General features: G+C 44.9%; 1 long non-coding RNA gene and 1 pseudogene across 1 annotated transcript; one reads left to right on the top strand and one right to left on the bottom strand.

Moving 5' to 3' along the window:
• The first annotated feature begins 2,089 nt into the window (after nt 1–2,089).
• On the top strand, nt 2,090–3,873 carry LOC149337798 (uncharacterized). Its single transcript, XR_016284658.1, has 2 exons — nt 2,090–2,319; nt 3,661–3,873. It is a non-coding gene; the product is annotated as an uncharacterized LOC149337798 (long non-coding RNA).
• An 11,003-nt stretch (nt 3,874–14,876) lies between these two features.
• LOC149337797 (uncharacterized) lies at nt 14,877–15,740 on the bottom strand (annotated as a pseudogene).
• Between the last annotated feature and the right edge of the window lie 5,168 nt (nt 15,741–20,908).

Here is a 20,908-nt window from a genome sequence, read left to right as displayed (position 1 = left end):
CGCACCCCATCACTCCTCGCGCACATTTATCCAGATCTTTACAACCCAAACTGCAAACACTGTGGCCACCGTGCTACCTACGATCACATCCTGTGGGACTGCAAAATAGAGCCACCTCCGGGTGATCTAGTTACAGCTTCTTCTCTCGAGCGGTGGGAGACCGTGCTGGCTAGCTCTGACCCCAGAACGCAAGTTTTGGCGGTGGAGTGGGCTGACAAAGTCGTCGAGGGCTATGTACTCTCGACCACTTAACGCGACCTCTTGCCAAGCTCTTCCCGGCGAATAAAATGTTTTACAATCAATTGCGCCACTGTTTTAGCCAAAATCGGAAAAATAATTTCACAGACGTGATCAGCAATGACACTACTTCAAAACCCTAGAAGGTTAGCTGATTCGAAAACCGCCTCAGTATCCCTTTTAGGCTCCGTCGCGGCGTCGTGGCCTTGAGCCGGTTGGTCACGTGGTGCAGAGCACCTGCTGCTGCCAGCGGCGCGGCGCGCCGGCGAACCCCAGCTGCAAGAACTGTGCGCATGCGCCGTGTCGAGTGGAGGGGGGGGGGGGGGGTGATTTGAGAGGGTGAGAAGTGTCGCAGCTGTTTAAGTAGGCGGCTCGGCGGAGCTCTCGCGTCACTCCAAATTTAACCAGAGCTAAACCACAACCAATTTTTTAACGAACAAGTTAATGGAGTTGAAAATTTTGCAATTAAATGAAAAATATAGAGATCACACCTCACGCCTGATATCGGAGGCCTTTCACATTCACACATTAGGCAACTCATGTGTAAGCCAACCATCGGTGGCTCTATTCCCACAGGAGATCGCTTTTCTTAATCATTGATGATATCCGGAATGTATGCCTTGTCATGTTTACACCGCAGTTTTCCCTTCTATGCTTTATATTGCACCCCTCTTTCGCAATAAACCATTTGGTTGTTAGTTCAGCGCATGTGTCTGTCTCATCTTCTTCCGTCCCGTCCGTCAGCGCTGTTTTGCCGTACCATTCAACATGAAAAATATCTTTACTTTCTTTCGACTTTTTATATTTTGTTTTTTCAAGGTATGATGAGGGCAAGACTGGTCTAAATGGCCATCTAGATAACAATGGCGATTCACGAACCTCCATTGTACCTATGACCAATGACCCCTCGTGTGACACCGGTCGATCGCCATTGAGTACAATGTCCCTTGACTCGATAGGGATCCAAAGTGCTCGTGTGATAAACAGGTTTTTATGGAGGCTGCACAGCTTTTCTCTGTAGCCGAATGGCTGCGCTTGGATGAATGCTATTAGTAAATATTCTTTTATTACAAACCTACTCCACCATCGAAACCATCCTGTAAGATTTTTGGCATTTTCGTAACTGATATAAACCCCGTTTTTGTTGAGAGTGTTGTCTTTGTAATTACCCAAGTGAAATTGGCCGACGGCCGACCATCGGTAAGCAATTGGACAGTGCTCGGCAGCCGGTATCCTCGGCTAACCAATGGCGGCCCCTAGTCGGCCCGTGGTTGGCTGCCAATTGGGCTGGTTAATAGTTGGCCAAAAACGTTCAGCCAACTACCGGCAAATGATAGGGAATTAGTCGGCACCCAACGCTCGGGCAACCACACGGGGACCATCGTAGGGCCATGGTTGGCTACCCAATGGCTTGGCCGGTGACGTATATGCCAGACGCACGCGCAGTAGGCGCGTGGAAATTGCGGATGAAACGCTTGATCGACGTACGCTTCATATTATCCCAATATTTTTTTTTACGAATACACTGCGCGAATGACTGCATGCATGTTGAGCCTAATTTATCAATCGGTGAAATGTAATGTGTAAGCAATATGAAGGTGCAATGCTGCGGCATCAATTCCGTTTTAATGCTGAGCATTTAAATAATTGTCGGACGAGTGCAGTTTCATCGAGAGATAAACGGAAAGTCCCATAATTCTGACATCAAACGAAACCGAAACTCAAAAGTTTCGGTTTCGTTGTTTCATTGAAACTGGCAAGCAATTGTTTTTTTATCTAGACGTAGTGAAGCAATGTAAATTTTAACTTGCATAATTTAAAGCAAATGAATAAATAGCACATTTATTTTATTGTTTGTTCCTCGCGAACATATTTTTGACAGCACATCTACTAAAGCGCGGTGTCAGTCACAACGACTGAATCTGCGACGCGATGCTCTTCCCGCGCTTTTCAGTCTCATGCTCTCGTAGCGGCGGCGTAGCTGGCATAGTGCTTTGTTTGGATTTGAAGCATTGGTTGTTGCTGCAGTGCCGTGTCTTGGCTTTTCACCATGACAACACCACCTGATCTAAACGTCGGAAGGTAAGACCTCATCATGGAGCGGTTCTTGAGGGCGAAACGTCGCCGAGAGCTTTATCTGGCGAAGGCGGGCAGCGTTCGGTGTTTGCAGCAAGGCGCAGAGGACGCAGAGGCGGCAGCATGCTCTGAGACATAAGATTTGCACCGTTCGGGGACAGCTTAGGGCAAGCATAGGCAGCAGTGAATACTTTTGAATCCTCTGTCGTGGCAGCTGAGGCACAGTGTTCAAGTGGAGATCAAGCTGAGTCAGATGTAAGTGACTTGCACGGCCAAAACGCTGGTCCTGTGGTTACTGATGAACATGACTTGGTTGATGTTCCCGACAATGCCGAGTGTCCAAAGGGGATAAGGAGTCAGTTGAGGGCTTGGGCTGTGAAGCATCATATCAGGAGAGCGGTAGTTAATTCACTGCTTGACATTCTTAGGCCGCACTTCACTGATCTTCCTAAGACACAGTACGCTCTAGTGTCCACTCGACGAAGCGTGCCACTTGAACAACTCGGCAGTGGTGAGTGCGTTCATTCTGGCCTTCAGAGAGCTTATTGCGTGCATTGGACATGTGGCATTCGGCTCGAAGTAATGGAGCCGGAAATTCTTCACCACAGTGGTGAAGAATTGTCATGCTGTGCTAAACATGCTGGTCATTTTATCAGTCATATATTCTTCATTACAATACATTTGTCCCAGGTGGTGGAAATTCCTGGAGCCCTCCACTAACGTGTCCCTCATAGTCCATGTGTTGCTTCTGGGATATTAAACCCCTCAATGTTTTCCCAGGAAAAAAAAATTAAGTGCTTCGAGATTCTATTCTATTTAGTCTACTTTGTCATTTAAGGGTAAATATGCATGTTGGCGGCAGGGTAGCTGTTTTCTTGCTGGCTTAGATTGCCTCATTAAGGCAACTTGTTAAAACAATTGCTACTGTATACTGCATCAGGTTTCATGCAATTGTAAAAATAATGAATTTCTAAAACTGCTTGCAATTGTTTAGTGCTATTTACAATGGTACATACAATGCCAAATTTTTCAGTATATAAGGCTCTGATTTTAGCTAAAACATTTATAATACTGTTGTTAAGACATTGAAGACTGCCCACAAATATATCATAATGGATGCTATGTACAAAGGACAGAAATTCTAGTTTATTGCATTTTGCCCTTTGCCGCATGTTATTTTGGGTTCAAAGTGAATATTGCAATGGTTATGGAATATAGGGCTGGTTACTATTATATCCGAGTCTGGACTACAAAGCACTGGATTATTTGGTTGGAATATCACTGCTGAGCTGGTTTGAGCCTTTCTGAAGTGGTGGCATTTGTTTTTGCTCTCTTCTTTTATCGTAGCTTGCCTGAGAGCACACTACCCTGAACAAGCGACCCTGAAGAATAGCAGCGCTGTTATAAAGCGCTGGCTGATTGGCGCGCAGGATCGGGAAGGTGGCCGCAGCCAGAGGCGCCAGCCGACTCGAGCAAGGGAGGCAGTGGGCACAGAAGAATAAGAATATATTCAACAATCATAAATATGCGGCAATCATAAACAATCATATTCAACAATCATTGCAGTATGATACAAATGGTTACAGCGGATAAGAATGAAGGTGGGCACGTGATGGCGGCAACATCGGCGGGGAGGGCATTCCAGTCAACAATGGTGCGGGGAAAAAAGACCTGAAAAAGTTTCAGTACGCGATAGAGGCCGGGCGATCTGAAACGGATGTGCGGTGCGATGAAATATGCGGGTCGGATGAGAAATGTAAGGTGTTTGATTCAGAGTGCTATGGAAAAACTTGTGGAGCATAACACATGCAGGCGACTCGACGGCGAGCTTCAAGGCTTTTGAGACCGGAATTATTCTTTAGAGATGAAACGCTGATTTTATATGAATAAGCAGAATGAATGAAGTGAATGGCGCGGTTTTGAACTGATTCGAGTGCATTTGTTAGGTATATTTGGTGTGGATTCCAGATGGGACTGGCGTACTCGAGTTTAGGTCTTATAAGGGTTTTGTAAGCTAGAAGTTTCACGTGCTGCGGTGCATGACGAAGATAATGGTTTAAGAATCCTAGAGATCTATTGGCAGATCATATGATTGTGGTAATGTGTATTCGCCAAGAAAGATCGGTACGGAGTTACACCGAGGTACTTGAATGATTGGACGCTTTCTATAGATGAGTTGGCAACTGTATAGGAAAAAATAAGGGGGTTGACGCTGAAATGAGACGAGTTTGCATTTTTTAGCGTTTAGTGTCATTAGCCAGAGGTCGCACCATTCATGGATGCGGTTGAGGTCATTTTGAAGAGCCACTTGTTCAGAAATGTTAGTAACGGTACAATAAATTACACAGTCATCGGCGAATATGCAAATTTTACACGATACTTGTGGTGCCAGATCGTTAATACATATTAGGAATAAAAGCGGGCCGAGCACAGATCCCTGCGGAACACAGGATGTTATGGGGGAGGGTGCCTGAGTTGTGATTGTTAATAGAAACAAGCTGAGAACGGTGAGCTGGAATTCTTTAATTCTGTCTAGAATATTAGGGTGCAAATTTAAAAAGGCTAGTTTCAGTGATAGTCATTGGTGTGGTACCTTGTCAAAAGCCTTCGCGAAATCTAAAAATACTGCATTGGTCTGTATGTTATGGTTGAGGTTAGCATGCAGGTCGAAAGTGAAGATTGCCGATTGGGTCTCGCAGGAAAGTCCCCTACGAAACCCGTGTTGAGCCGGATGAAGAAAATTGCTAGAATCTAGGAGGTTTACGACATGGGAATAGATATATGACATATATATGTTCCATGATTTTGCAAGGCACACTGGTTAAGGAGATCGGGCGATAATTCAGTGGAGAGTCCTTTACACCTGATTTGTGGACCGGAATGACCCTCCCCACCTTCCAGTCATCCGGTAGCATTCCTGTTGAAAGTGATTGCGAATATAATAATAAAAGATATATGGCTGAAATGTGTTTGGTGTTTTCCAGTATTTTGTAAGATTGCACAGTACGCGTGCGTTTACAGCAAGTGGAACTGCTTGTATACTGATGTCTGCATAAAGGAACCCATTAATAATTGCTGCAAGTTCGTCTTCATTGTTTGTGTCTCCTCAAGATGCCTGTGCGTACAGGTCGGATTCCTCATGGCCAAAATTTAGTTTTCAAACGTCATATATAGATAAGGTAACCTCGATTTGTCATTGATTCACAGTCTAGCAGGGCACTGGCTGGCGACGGCAAGGTTGGCATACGGCCTCGGCCCTATGTTGGTAGCCAAAGGTCGGCCGGTGTGAGGCCAATAACCAATCCCGACCTCGGCCCAACCTAGTTTGCCAAGCTAGGGCCAAGGTCGGCCAGGCCGGCTACCGACTTTGGCCCAACATAGGGCCGAGGTCGTTCTTTCAGTTGGGTAGGGAATGGTACCCTATCGGACATAACTTCACCAGCGAAAGAACGAGACACCAGGAGAAGAAGAACGCAGGACAACGCTGGAGTCCTGTCTGAAGCTATGTCTGATGTACACCAACTAGCCCACATGGGTACCTTGGTACCCTATCGATACCGCTCAACTTCAGTTTCTCACTTACGTTGCAGTTTGGGCGTGCTGGTGTGACACTGCATGAAAGTTTCAGCGCACAACCATACGAGGAGGGTGAAAAAAGATAGGAACACACGAGCGCTAATTTGAAACAATTTCTTATGAACCACACAACGGGATATACAGGGAAGTCATGGCCTGACAACACGCTTGCGTAGCCAGCAAAATAGTCAGTTACAACGCAAGAATTGCAATTCCTTCGAGGACATGGCGATAGACGCCCTGGACACACAGATCTATTTTTTAATATATATATATATACAAAGAGTTGGGGCAAGCAGTAGCAGTTATCTGTCATTTCTGGGCTCAAAAAGAACTGAATCATTTCGTTGTGTGGTGTCCTCCACTCCCACTGCGCATGTTGGCATGAAGTGTAAATTCACCTTATAAAATTACCACTCTTTGCATTTTGCCGTCTCTAAAATCTGCAAGAGTATACAGAACTCCAAGTGACTTAAAAAGTGAGGACATCAGAGTAAATATGGCTGCTTAAACACCAAGCACTGATGTTTTTATTGCGCGCAGCAGTCATTACTATGAGCTGAAGCAACGTGCAACAGATTTACTCTGTCAAAAAGAAAAAAAAAGGGAAGTTGCACTGTTTAAGTGAGACCAGATGACTAGAATTAAGTCATCACGTTCAACTTGTTTTATGCGCAAGAACTGAAAATTGAAGCTCCTTGACAAATGCACATCACCAAGAGGTTTTGGCAGTGCAAAATGCCATTAATTAAGGCCTTGCCATTGACAAGGCGGGAACGAAGCGTGTCGTAGGAGTGGGAGCGGCAGAAAAACCCCAGGTGGTCGACATTTCCGGACATTTACAGCGTCCCTCACAGCCTTACTCGCTTTGAGACGTTAAGCGCCATAAACCAAACCAAACCAAACTGCAGAAAGGTCAGAATATTCACTGTCCTCCAAAGAAGCAAGTAATTCGACATTAAAAATTAAAAACCTGCTATGTCCTGTTTCGAAAGCTCATCACGATTTGCTGAAGTAAATACTTCATGCGACACAAAAGTTCACAGCTTGAAAACTTTTCAGACGATTCGTGCGCACAAAGGGTAGACTATTCTGTTCCTTTTCTTTCCCCCTCTTTCATTCCTTCCCTCATGACGCGGTTGAGGTGTCAGCAGAAAGTGAGTGAGTTGCTGCACCGTTTCTGAAGTCGTAACTACTACTGTGCGACAATTCTCTGATATCCTCCTATTCCATTTGCTGATCGAGTAAGGTTGTGTGGATTCGAAATTATTTTAAATGAGCCGAATATACTCTGAATTGTTCTACAGTTTTCAAATAACTGGCACTAAGTTCGAATAACGCACTGTGCAGTTTTCTTTGACTACTGTTTAAAAAACTGGGGCAGCTCGGCCGCCGCACACAAAGCCACCACGATCGGTGGGGGCAGTATGGAGAATTAAGCTCCGCTGCTCGGTCCATTGGTGGGGCGTTGTTAAATATGCTCATACGTGGCCACCGAGACTGGGCGTGCGGAAGTTCCATTCAGGTATAACAGATGTGCCTTGATGCCCGATCTCAGATGCCGAGGTTAAAACATATACCTCTGACCTCTCTCATCTGTGAGATCTGGCCCTAGTTTATTCACGGCCGTCATGTCTAGCAAATTGCATTTTATGCGAAGCATGTTAAATTAACGTAGGTTTCGGGCCTTCGCGCGACGCCCGGCGGTGGCCACCATTGACCTTCAAGTGACCTTCAAGTAGGTCACGTGACATGACGTCACGTGATGACGTCACACCGGCTGCAGATGGGGCCTCATATCGCGCCGTCAGTCGCCTCCCGGCGGTGGCCACCATTGACCTTGAAGTGAGATCATATTATGTGACGTCACGTGACCACGTCTCCGTTACTTAGCCCCATCCACACTGAGGCAGCTGCTTAACATGCTTCGCATCCACTGGGCTTAACCATGATAAGCCTCCAATTTTTTTCTTGTACGTATCGCTGGGCGCTCTCAGAGTTAATATACTGCCTTGTGTTCGCACCCTTTCGAGGAGATAAGTAGGGGCGCACGAATATTCGAAATTCTCGAATAGCGCATCGAATATCCTTGCAGTATTTGATTCCTTCATCGAATCGAATGCATTCTCAAAATTATTCGAAACCTATGGAATTCGTCCTCAGGTTTTGAAATGGCCACCACGGTGGCTCAGTGGTTATGATGAGTTGAGTTGAGTTGTGTGATGCTACAGGTGGAATTAGCCTTGCTTATTCTGCCGGGAATTGCTCCACCGTAGGGTCACTCATGGTCAAATGTTTAGGGGAATCCCCCAAGGTGGAGTAGATTTGTAGTAAGGGAGTAATTACTCATTGGAATCCACCCGAGCGCAGCCATACGGCTACAAAGGAAAGCTGTACAGCTTTCTCAGAAACTTCGTAGCCAAAGAAGAATTCGTCCTGGTCCGGGGTTCGAACCCAGGACCACCGCTACACCGGAGCAGTCGCTCTACCAATTGAGCTAACCAGGACGGCAAGCTTATGGTAGGACGAGAGCGAATTGATCAATAACTAGAAGTGGGAACTGTGTTGGTCAAATGTTTAGGGGAATCCCCCAAGGTGGAGTAGATTTGTAATAAGGGAGTAATTATTCATTGGCATCCACCCGAGCGCAGCCATACGGCTACAAAGGAAAGCTGTACAGCTTTCTCAGAAACTTTGTAGTTAAAGAAAAATTCGTCCTGGTCCGGGGTTCGAACCCAGGACCACCGCTACACCGGAGCAGTCGCTCTACCAATTGAGCTAACCAGGTCACTTATGTGTTAATAATCTCCTAAAACCGGTCAGATCTGCCCCGCTATGCACACAGTCGCTTATAATAGAACATAGGCCACTCCCGCAGTCACCATCTATGCACACGTCCACTCACAGCAAAACATTATCCATACCAGAAGTGCTATGAGTGAGTGAAGTGCTTCACTCCAGAAGTGAAATGCTTATGATGCTCAGCTGCTGACTCGAAAGACTCCTGTTCGATCTCGGCCGCGGCAATTCAATTTCGATAGAGGCCAAAATCTAGCGGCCCATGTACAGTGCGATGTTAAGATAGATGGATAAGATAAGAATTTTTTGGGTGCATATTGGTTACATAAATTCTGTATACAGGCGAGAATTCGAAAGTCAAGCGACTGTCACGGTACCCCCGGTAGATTAATACTAACTTGAATAAAAAACAAGCAGTGTAACAGACAGGTACAACTAGCAGAAATAACAATGGCAATTTAAATAAGTAATATTTGTATAATGAGAATGAAATAGATTAGCAAGACAAAAAACAGGCAAGCAAAACAAGAATAACAACTTACTATAAATAATATTGTAGAAAATACAGCGTAGTGAAAAGACATATAAAGAAACAATTGAGAATTCAAGGATACAGTTGTCAAACCACAAGAAACAAAGTAGAAATTTCTAGCAAATAATTAAGGACAAGAATTATCTAAAATAAATAGAAGCAGTTCACTTCGCATTTTGCTGCAACTTTTTAAATTCGATTTAAACATAGCCAAAGACATAGGCGATTTTAAACTCAGGGGTAAATTATTCCACAGGGAAATGCACGCAGAATGAGAATGACGTTTTCCATAATTAGTAAAAACTTGGGGAAGCAAAAAATTTTTTTGAGCTCCAAATCTCATAGGGTTACAATTTTTCAAAAAACATTTGTCAATAAATTCAAAAGAAAGTGCGTTGTTCCTTAATCTAAAAAACATGATGGCTAGGTGGTAATCAAATAAATTTTAACGGATAAGATATTATATTGACGAAGCAAAGGGATAGGAGTAACAAGATATGAACTGTGGGTAATGATACGAATAGCCTGATTTTGAATGTCCTGGATCGAGTGCAAATGACAGTTGTAAGTGTTCCCCCATACTACAATGCCGTAATTAATGTGAGCGTGAATAAAAGCAAAGGGATAAGAGAGCTGATGATGGAAAATAATGACGAGCCTTTATTAGTGCACGAATTCCAAATGCAGTTTCCTTCTTCAAATGGTCCAAATGATGATGAAATTTCAGTTGAGAATCGAGTTGAATACCCAGGAAAATGACGTTGTCGCAAGGGGAAATAGAAGTATGACAAAGCGATAATGAAGGCAAGTGTGCTGTGATTTTTTGTTTTGTTCGAAAAAGCATAAACTTACTTTTAACTGGGTTTATAATTAGGTGATTATCATGGCACCAGGACATAATGCTAACCAAAGAGGTATTTAATTTGGCAGATAGCGAGATTATACATTTATTACAAGAAGAAATTGTAGTGTCATCCGCGTATAATACACAATGAGTATCAGTAAGTGCGTCAGGAAGATAATTAATGTAGATTAAAAAGAGCAAAGGGCCAAGAATCGATCCCTGAGGGACACCTATGTTAGTAACCTTAAAATCAGAAAATGCATTAGCCACGAACACCACGTTATGTCTATCTAATAAATAAGTTTTCAAAAAGGCTGGTGCGGGACCAGTTATGCCATAAGCTTCAAGTTTGGTAAATAAAATATTGTGATTAATTGTATCAAAAGCTTTAGTGAAGTCTAAAAATACTGAGCCAACAAGTTCACCTCTGTCCAGCGATTATTTACTATAGTCAGTTAGGCAAAGCAACGCAAGATTGGTAGAACTTCCCGATCGAAAACCGAATTGACAATATTTTAGTAAGTTAAACTTACTTAAGTAATTATTTATTCTTAGGGTAAACAACTTTTCAATGACTTTACTGAGCGATGAGAGTATAGAGATGGGTCGATAATTATTTACGAGCTCTTTGTCATCTTTTTTAAACACAGGAATGATTTTTGCTTTTTTTTAGAATATCAGGAAAAATTCCAGTTTTGAAGACCAGGTTGATTATATAGCTCATTACATTAGATAGAAGAGGAGCGGCTAATTTGAAATGGCGCACACAAATGCCGTCTAAGCCAGGGCTCGAATTTTTTAGTTCAGAAATAGTGCGGTGTGCTTCTTCAGTGGTAACTGGAAAGAGATAGAATGAATGCGGTGTACGGGGCAAGCTTATCTCTGAAGTTGGGTGTGGATGATTGTAGGATGATAAAAAGTGATTGCAGAAAGCATTAGCAATATCTTTAGGTTGGTTGTAAGATTTGCCGGTGAAAGTAATTTTAGAAATAGGCGCACTCAGAGAACGCCTGTTCAAAAATTCGTTGAACAGTTTCCACTGTTTCTTGGAATCATTTTTGTTTAAGTTAAACGCTCTCTCAATAACATTTTTTTGCAAGGCTTAATAGGGAGTTCAAAATGTTGCGGTATTTCTTATAGCGGGCTGCAAGCGCAAGGTTAAAAGGCTGTTTTTTTAGTTTTTTTATACACATTATCTTTTTTGCGAATGCTTTGCAGAAGTGCACGAGTCATCCAAGGGTTAAATGCGAATTTGTATTTATTTTTACATTTGACAGTACAAGTGCTAGAGGAAACGGCCTGAAGGAAAGACGTGCAAAAGTACTCAAGTGCCAGCACAGGGTCGCGAAGTTTGTAAACAACTGACCAATCGGTAGCAAATATACAGATGTAAAGTGTCGTGTTAAGCCGGGGGGCGTAGCCGAACGCGCGCCTGAGCGCTGTCCGAAGAAGCAGTCCGGACACCGTGTACCCAGGCGATGAAATCAGCCCACTTTATTATCGCACACAGCTTTTATACACTCGCGTCACATGACCACAGATCCACTATCGCAGTCGCAGCGGACGATGCCTGCTGACGTCACGCGAGCATGAACAAACGATCCCTGCACATCCTCCTTTTCAAGCACTATTAACATCACATGCATACAAGTGAAAATGGTATAGGACGACAAGCATAATTGACACCAAAGAAAATACCACTGAACAAAGCATCAGTCGTCCACACCCAGCCTTATGGGCTTGCGAATGACTCTACCAAATCTAGTCCTAGTTACAATGCTGGCTTGAGAATTGTTACCGTCAGTCTCCGTCCGAGTTAGAGGCACCGAAGTTTCGCCAATTTGGCTGTCAGCACCAGTGGCCAATCGGGCCCGGCTAGGCTCTTCCTGACTATCTGCAAACTCGTAGCCCCCGCTATCTACCCGGTCTTTTGGGAGACGGTTGAGCATTCTCCTGTTTCGACGGACTTGGACCCCGCTCTCTGTTTGAACCCGGTATGAACGCGGCTGTGGTGCTGCTCCGAGCACTGTACCTTTGATGCGGAGATCAGTCACCCACACCACATCAATTGTTTCCAGCTTTGGGAGATTCATAGACCGATGACGTCGGTTGAAGTGGCGGCTTTGCCCCTTCCTGACCTTACGGTCATTCGCCATCGCTTCCTGCAGACAGCATTGTCCCGGATTGCGGTGCGAAGGCAGCATTGGGACTCTCGTCCTGAGCCTTCTACCCATTAGTATCTCCGCTGGGCTGACATTCAGAACACCAGGCGTGGCTCTATAAGCCAACAGGGCTAAGTAAGGGTCGTCCGATTTCAGAATGAGATTCTTAACCGTCTTTACCATACGTTCGACTTCCCCATTGCCCTGAAGGTGCCTCGGACTAGAGGTGACGTGACGGAAACCACACAGGTTTGCAAATTTCTCGAAGTGTGCACTGAAAAATTGGGGACCATTGTCGGTCACCACACACTCAGGAATGCCATGTCTGGCAAAAATGCTCTTCATGCGGCTTATCACAGTAGCCGACTTCGTTGACGGAAGAAGGGCGATCTTTGGGTATCGAGAAAGATAATCTACTAAGACAAGATATTGCCGTCCCTGAATTTGACACAGATCCACTCCTACTCTCTCCCAAGGAAAAGAGGGTGTTGGCGATGCAATCATTGGTTCGAACTGTTCTGGCGCATGCATCCCGCAAACGTGGCACTGTTTCACAAAACACGCTATCTCAGTGCTAAGTCCCGGCCACCAGATAGAACCTTTCGCCAGACTGCGGCATCGCGAGATGCCTTGGTGACCGTCATGCAGCTTGCTTAGTGCTTCTTTTCGAAGGGACTGAGGAATGACCAGCCTCACACCATTAAGCAGCAATCCATTCACAAATCCATTCACACCATTCACCATGCACTATTGTGCCAGTATGGCACAAGATAACAGGGAACATTGTTTTTTAGGCCACCCTTTTTCGCAGAGTATGCGCAGTTTTCGGCACACTCCGTCATTGGCTTGTCCTTTTCTTACTCTGGCAAGGAAATCATCGCCTGTTTCTAAGCCCAATAAACAAGCTTTCGAGTAAGCTGTCACCTCTGAGACAGTCAAGCAGCTTTCCACTTTCGTACGGGCTAACGGCGAACGTGAAAGAGTGTCGGCAGTGGTTAGCGATTTGCCTGGATCATATACCACGGAAAAACTGTACCGCATCAGACGCAGTCGGAATCCCTGAATTCTGGGCGGCATAGCATCGATTACCATGTGACCCAACAGCGATACCAAGGGCTTGTGGTCCGTTTCGAAAACAACTTCCAGACCCCGTATATACTCGTCAAACCTTTCTGCTGGCCAAGTCAACGCCAGTGCTTCTTTTTCGATCCGGGAGTACCGTTGCTCAGTTTTGGTGAGCGAACGAGAAGCGAATGCGACTGGTCTACGTTGCCCGTCTTTTTGCTTTTGGAACAAAACTGCTCCTAGACCGAAAGATGATGTGTCAGCTGAAAGAGTGGTGGGTAGCGAAGCGTCGTACATAGCCATGCATTGCGCAACAGATGAGCTCTTTGAGTTCTTGGAACGCTTTTTCCTGACTGCTACCCCAGATCCAGTCCCTATCCTTGTTCAAAAGAACGCGCATGGGAGCCGTCACTTGAGCTAAATGCGGCAGGAAGCGGCCCAAATGATTGGCCATGCCCAATATACTTCTAAGCTCGGTTACGTTGTTCGGTGGCCTCAAATCTTTGACAGCATCGACCTTCGCCGGATCAGGATGAAGGCCTTCTTCATTATGAATATGACCTAAAAACCGTACTTGCCTAACTCCAAATAAGCATTTCGCTTTGTTTAAGGTCACATTTGCCCTTGCTAGGCGTGTGATCACTTCATTTAAAAGCTCATCGTGTTGAGCTTTGCTTTTGCCAAACACTAGGACATCGTCCATAACGTTAACGACCCCCGGCAGGCCACTTAGTATCTCAGACATCCTATTTTGAAAGTATTCTGGAGCGGAGGTAATTCCAAAGGGTAGTCGCGTGAAACAGTATCTACCGAAGGGTGTTAAGAACGTGGTTAGCTCTTCCGAGTCTTTACTGAGTCGTACCTGGTGGAAGCCCGAGTTGGCATCTAGCTTTGAAAACCATTTCGCTCCTGACAGAGAGCCTAGAGCTTGATCCACAGTTGGCAATGTAAAACGCTCTCGCACTACGCATTTGTTCAATTTTGTGAGGTCTACACAGACTCTCAGGTCTCCTGAAGGCTTCACAGCCGGAACTATACAGGCGCACCATTCGGTGGGGCCATCCACTTTTCTGATTATGCCTGAACGCTCCATTTTTTCTATCTCGCGCTTCAGGGACTCCCTCAGAGGAATTGGTACCCTGCGTGGAGCGCTTATAGCATGCGGGATAGCGGCAGGTTGTAGTCTGATGGTGTACTGCCCAAGCATCCTGCCTAGACTGCTAAACATTTCTGGAAAACGAGCCTCGTACTGTAGGTTTCGAGACTCGACCACGTCAGCAAATTTAACTACCCCTAAGGCCTCAAGTGCTGGTAATCCCAGAAGGACATCACGTAACGGACTGACGACGTAGCATGTTTGATACACGGTTTTTCCTTTCCATGCGATCTTTGCTACGAATTTGCCTAGTACGTTAAGTTTACTGCCTCCTGCACCCTGCAAAACTTCCATCAGTTTTTTCGAGTCTGGATGGTAATTCCGGAAACGTTGACGGTAACATTGACACTTCAGCACCTGAGTCAACCTTTGCAAATATGGGCACAGAATTTATGCACACCTGAACAAATCGAGCTTTTCTGCATGCGTCTACTGCTCAGTCTCTCCAGATTCCTGGTTGACTGCGGAAAGGCGTACCTTTCGTTAAGCGGAAACCGGCCCTTCCTTCAGGCAGGCCTTTGCGAAATGTCCCTTCTTGCCACAGTGGAGAGACTTGGCAGCTCTGGCTGGGCACGCCGTCTTAGGGTGGGCGGCGCCACTGCAGAAAAGGCACCGTCCCTCCGGCGGTCGTCGCGCATGCGGCGGGTGCACTTGCAGACGTCCCCTGTGCCTCTGTTGAACCACAGTGTCCACATTGGGGTCTTGGTCACAAAGTTCCGGTGACTGCTGGCTTTGGTGTCCTCGTAGAGTACACTGCTGCTGTTGGACGCTTTCCTTTAGGCGAGCCTTCGCCAGCGCCGAAGCCAACGTGAGCTGCGAATCCATTTGTAAAGCTTCTGAGAGCTTTGCGTCGCGGAGCCCGACAACCAGTCTGTCTCGGATCATCCTTGTCTTTAGTTCACCGAAGTCGCAACGGTACGCCAAGCCATGTAGCGCAGTAACGAACTGGTCTACCGACTCGCCTTGCATTTGTGTACGTCTGTGAAAACAGGCGCTTTCGTACACGATGTTGCGCTCCTTTACAAAGTGCCCGTCGAACTTTTTCTTCACGGTTTCATACGTCTTTGCTTCTTCGTCGGATAGTGAAAATGTCCTGAATATTTTCCGAGCTTGCTTCTCCATCGTGTACAGCAGCATGCGTACCTGAGCCTCCCCGGAGCATTCGTTGAGTCCCGTTGCATATCGGTAGTCGTCGAAGTGCTCTATCCACGCCGACCACTCTGACGTGCAGTCAAAGTCCAGCGGTGGCGGTTGCTGAAGCCCATGCAGCCGCATTGAAGGCGTCTCCGACATCGTAGAAGATGTCTCCGAAGGCGTCTTCGACATCGAGGATGGAATGAGCCTCGCTCAGTGAGAAGGTTCTTCACCATCTGACACCATGTCGTGTTAAGCGGGGGGGCGTTGCCGAACGCGCGCCTGAGCGCTGTCCGAGGAAGCAGTCCACACACCGTGTACCCAGGCGTTGAAAGAAGCCCACTTTATTATCGCACACAGCTTTTATACACTCGCGTCACATGACCACAGATCCACTATCGCAGTCGCAGCGGACGATGCCTGCTGACGTCACGCAAGCATGAACAAACGATCCCAGCACATAAAGTACGAACGGTTGAGGCAGGATGCTGTGGATGGTTTGGTTTGGTTTAGTGGGGTTTAACGTCCCGAAGCGACTCAGGCTATGAGAGACGCCGCAGTGAAGGGCTCCGGAAATTTCGACCACCTGGGGTTCTTTAACGTGCACTGACATCGCACAGTACACGGTCCTCTAGAATTTCTCCTCCAAAGAAATTCAACCGCCGCGGCCGGGATCAAACCCGCCTCTTTCGGGTCAGCAGCCGAGCGCCATAACCACTGAGCCACCGCGGCGGCCAGGATGCTGTGCAGGTAATGGATACGAAAATAGGAAAATGGTCAGTAATTTCGACATTTACTACTCCCGAAATGTGGGGAAGCGATAAAATTGAAAGTGCATGGTCGATGAGCGAATGAGTGCCATGAGGGGCAATTCTTGTAGGGGACTCAATTAGGCATTCAAAACCGTAGCCAGAAAAAAAAAAGTGTACGTTAAAGAACCCAACGTGGTAGAAATTATCCGGAGCCCTCCACTGCAGCGTCCCTCGTAGCCTCAGTTGCTTCGGGACTTTCAGCCCCATAAAACAGAAACCGAACCAGTTTTCAAATAGTTTTCGGATAATGCGCATGAAGTTCAAATAGGGCACGCCGTAGATATTTTTTTTTACGACTCTTTCAAAGACAAGGTGCACAACAACTCCGCGCTGCGTGCTGCTGCTCTCGGTCTGTGCGAAGAGGAAGAAGGTTGAGCGCCACGACGCTCTTCGAAGATTGGTGTGTCGGGCGCGAGTTGGTTATGCTCACACATTTGGCCTTCAAGAGTAGGCGAACTGAAAATGTTAAGCCAGCTTTGGCAAGCCATGTTTCATGACTGATGTCATAACTCATGGCTCAACCCCTCACTCTTCTCGTCGTCACCATATCACATCATAATCATCGTTTATTAACTACTAAAACCCCAACTGCCGCAAAGTTTTTTGCTGTGTAAAATAACTTTTTTCTAGTAATAAGCCAATAAAGAGTACTGAAAACAAAATATTGCAACCATATTAGAACCGAGTGCGTCAAGAATCGCTCGCAGAAACTGTCGTTTTTCAAATTGAAACTGCGAAAAGGATGGCCATTACTAAAGCCTAAAATTGATTTTTGCGCACTGGTAGTTAAAATTTGGCGGCTCACTGCTGCCCGTATAAACCACAGCTGAACGGCACGCTTACAGTCGTGTGTTATGAGCGATGCGAACACCGATCGCCTGAATTTACAGCAATGCGAACGAGCACCGGTCAAACCGTGTGCTTCATTCTTCGTCCCCTTGACCTTTGCGTGGTTGCGTACAAGTGGGACCACTTTTTTATTTTACGGCGTCTTCTTTTGTCCTTCGTTCAGCGAAGAGATTTCGTAGCTGGCGAACCGTTTGCGCAAACTGTTTTTCGTCAGTAATACTCACTGCCCATGTCGTCAGCCACTTCCCATATAATAGGTTTATTATTGTAAAGTTCTCTTCCGTTAAAGATGAAGACAAGTAGCTCGCTAACGCATATAAATTTATAGACCCCCAGACATCATCTAGCGAAGACTTTTCCAGTCATGTGCGTTTGAAAAGAAAGAAATTGCTTGCGTTTTCGAGGGCACAAGGCGACAAAAAGATATAAGCTTCGTTTCAACAAATTCTCTATAGGAAGGAAAACTTTTGTTTATAACACTACTTCTGGCCTGTTTTCCAGCGTTCAACAATAAAAATCAGTATGGGCTGTCACAAATTGCGCAACTCAAAATTACGAACTCAAGTTCCTTGTTGTTAACTGCGGAAGCATCAAAAATAGAAAGGAAGAGTTGTTTGCTCTGCTAGCCACGACAGAAGCCGATGTCGACCTGGGCACTGAATCGTGGCTGGACGACACAATTTTGTTGCCGAAATATTTCCCTCGCATTTTACCGTCTATCGCAAAGACCGCAATGCTCGTGGCGGCGGTGCCTTCATTCTTGTGGACAAAAAAATTAAAAGCATGCCACGGTCGTTCAGTCACCCTTGTGAAGTTATACTGTGCAGAACTGAACAGCAAAAATGCACAGGCCCTCAAATGGTCCTAATTCCGGACAGTTTGAAGCACTGTCTGATGCTGGGTCGTCCTTGGGATCTCACAGCCTTCTTCTTGGCAGGGATTTTAAATTCCCTGAAGTTGTTCGGAAAAATAAGCTGCCTCTTTCATGAAGCAAATCCAGTGTACATTCGGAATTAGGGAAACTACTGAGCGACTGTGGTTTTCATCAGATTGTTACTTTGCCTACAAGACAGAGTGGCTCATGCTCTACTATTCTTAATCTTGTGCCCTGTAACAACCCCGAGATGGTTAACTCAGTCACTACAATTCCCTGGAATAAGGGATCATGAGGTAGTTATCTGTACTATTTCCTGCATCGCGTTAAAAATTCAGAGCCCGCTTCCACCTAAGGTTTTTTTATATGATCAAGACAACTTTGAAGGAATAACGACATAACTAGTATTACGACATAACGACATAATAAAAGACATAACTAGTCAGGTGGATTCCAAGATAAGACTATTCGCAGACGACTGCGTCTTGTATAGAGAAGTTCTGAACTGGCAAGACCAAATTGCTAAGGATTTTGATTTGATACCCGGACTGGCACGGACTGGCAAATGGCCATAAACCTTAACAGAACAGTATCAATGTCTATAACAAAAAAGAAATCTAAGTTGTGTTTTTCGTATGGATGTGACAGTACGATCCTCAAAGCAGTAACTGAGTATAAGTAATTGGGCGTCGTGGTCTCATCAAATCTGGGATGGTCAGATCATGTAGACTACGTGGCAAACAAAGCGATGCGGAAGTTAATGTATCTAAAACGGGCCCTGCGGTACTCTACGAGGGAAGCCAAACTTTTGGTTTATGTGACGTGTATTCGCCCAAACATGGAATATGCGAACATGGCATGGTTTTCATTTCTCCAAGATGAAATGTCTACGCTCGAAGCTGCCCAGCGAAGTCCACGCGTTTTATCTGCAACAGATACCAGCGCACCGACTCACCCACGTAGTAGATGCTGACCGAGATCGGGCTTCATACACTAACCAGCCGTGCGATGCTACAACGTCTGAAATTTTTGTGCGTTATCCAGCATAACATGATTAAAGTAAATCCTGATACCTACATTTCTTTCAATACTTCCAGAGAAACCCGTCATAAGCATCAATTCACTCCCCAAGAATATTTTTGTGCCAAAAATAGATGCAGTTTTTGTTTTTTCCGCGAGCTGTGCGTGATTGGAATTACTTAGATCAGAGTGTGGTCTCGCAGTTTACTATTGACAAATTTGTTGAACTTGCTGGCAATTCTGTAGTGTCAACAACGAGTATGTGATGTCGAAAGTTGAAAGTTGAAAGTTTATTGAGGAATACAATGAAAGTTGCAATTGTATACAGCGAGAGGTCCCATGGTACAAGACCGCGGGCGGGACCTCCCATGAAAATAAATTTCAATATGCAACTTAATATAAATACACAACGCATTAATTAGCGACGCACTAAATAATATAGGTACATAGTATAATATTAGTTACTGAAATATTTAGATACAAACAATGTAATGCAGGATAATGCACAGTAAAACATTCACAGATGCCGCGATACATAGGATCAATAACAAAAAAAAATTACAAATTAAGAAGGAAAACCTTTAGTTTGACCTTGAATAAAGAAAGCGTATTAGTTTGTTTGATGTCTATGTTCAAAGAGTTCCAAAATGATACGGATTAAAAATGAAGACATTGTTTCCCGTAGTTAGTTCTGACCTTAGGTAGTAAAAAGTTATTACGCAGCGCAAAACGTGTGACGATGTTGCTCATGATCGTGCCGGGAGAAAATATGCTTAGCGGGAGATGATGATGAAGAATCTTAAAGAATAGGATACCAATGTTGTAAAAATAAAGGGCCGAGATAGGTAGAACGTTTAAATCTATGAACAAAATGCGGGAGGGGGACATTCGAGGGGTATAGGTTATGATGCGCATGGCTTGCTTTTGCAGCTTTATTAAAGGCCAGAGATGAATATGATAGGCGTTACCCAAAGATGAGATACACATCAGTAATGTGTCTTTCTTTTGCTCTTTATGTTTATCTTTTATCTCAGTGCGTTAATGACAGCATCTTTAGTGTTTTTTTATGTGCTTGCTTCTTTTTTGTTGCAGTGGTCTTCGCATACCCTTGTGTACAAACGTGTGTATGGCTGTATGAGCAAATGCATACGGGTCCTTAATCCACTCCTGTAAAAATCCCTAAAAGGATTGACAGCATCTTCAAATAAATAAAATAAATAAAAATGACACTGGATCCTCGTGTTTCTACCTGAGCTTGAAGACTGCTCTGAATTTAGGAAAATGAATAGCCTATGGAACCTTTTTAAATCTGAACTTGCTTCTCTCGTCCACCGACATGTCCCTTTTAAAATGATTACTGGAAAACACAAAAAATATAAACCATGGTTTAATAAAGACATACGTAAACTTATGAGTAGAAAGGATCGACTTTATCAGCGCAACAGAGTTGGGAGGCCTGATGCTTTCCCCGACCAGCTCAGACAACTTGGCTAGTGCTTGAAAAAACTGATAAAAAAAGCTGACAATAATTTTTTGTTCATCTGAAAGAAAAATGACGTACGAAATCAAAGGAAGTGTGGAAGTATGTCAAGTCGAAGAAAAAAGATTCGGTTGTCATCCCCACTATTTCACACGGTCGAACTACTGTAAGTGATGACGCTGGTAAAGCGACGCTTTTTAACGACTACTTCAAGTCAATATTTGCAGAGTGCTAAAAGAGAAGCCTCCCCCCTATTACGCAGTGTCTTCCTGAACCCATGTCTGATGTTGTA

This window comes from Amblyomma mixtum, chromosome 7, assembly GCF_055824585.1.
Source record: "Amblyomma mixtum isolate Tamu chromosome 7, ASM5582458v1, whole genome shotgun sequence".
Lineage (NCBI taxonomy): Eukaryota > Metazoa > Arthropoda > Arachnida > Ixodida > Ixodidae > Amblyomma > Amblyomma mixtum.
This window is presented reverse-complemented; position numbering and strand designations above follow the sequence as displayed.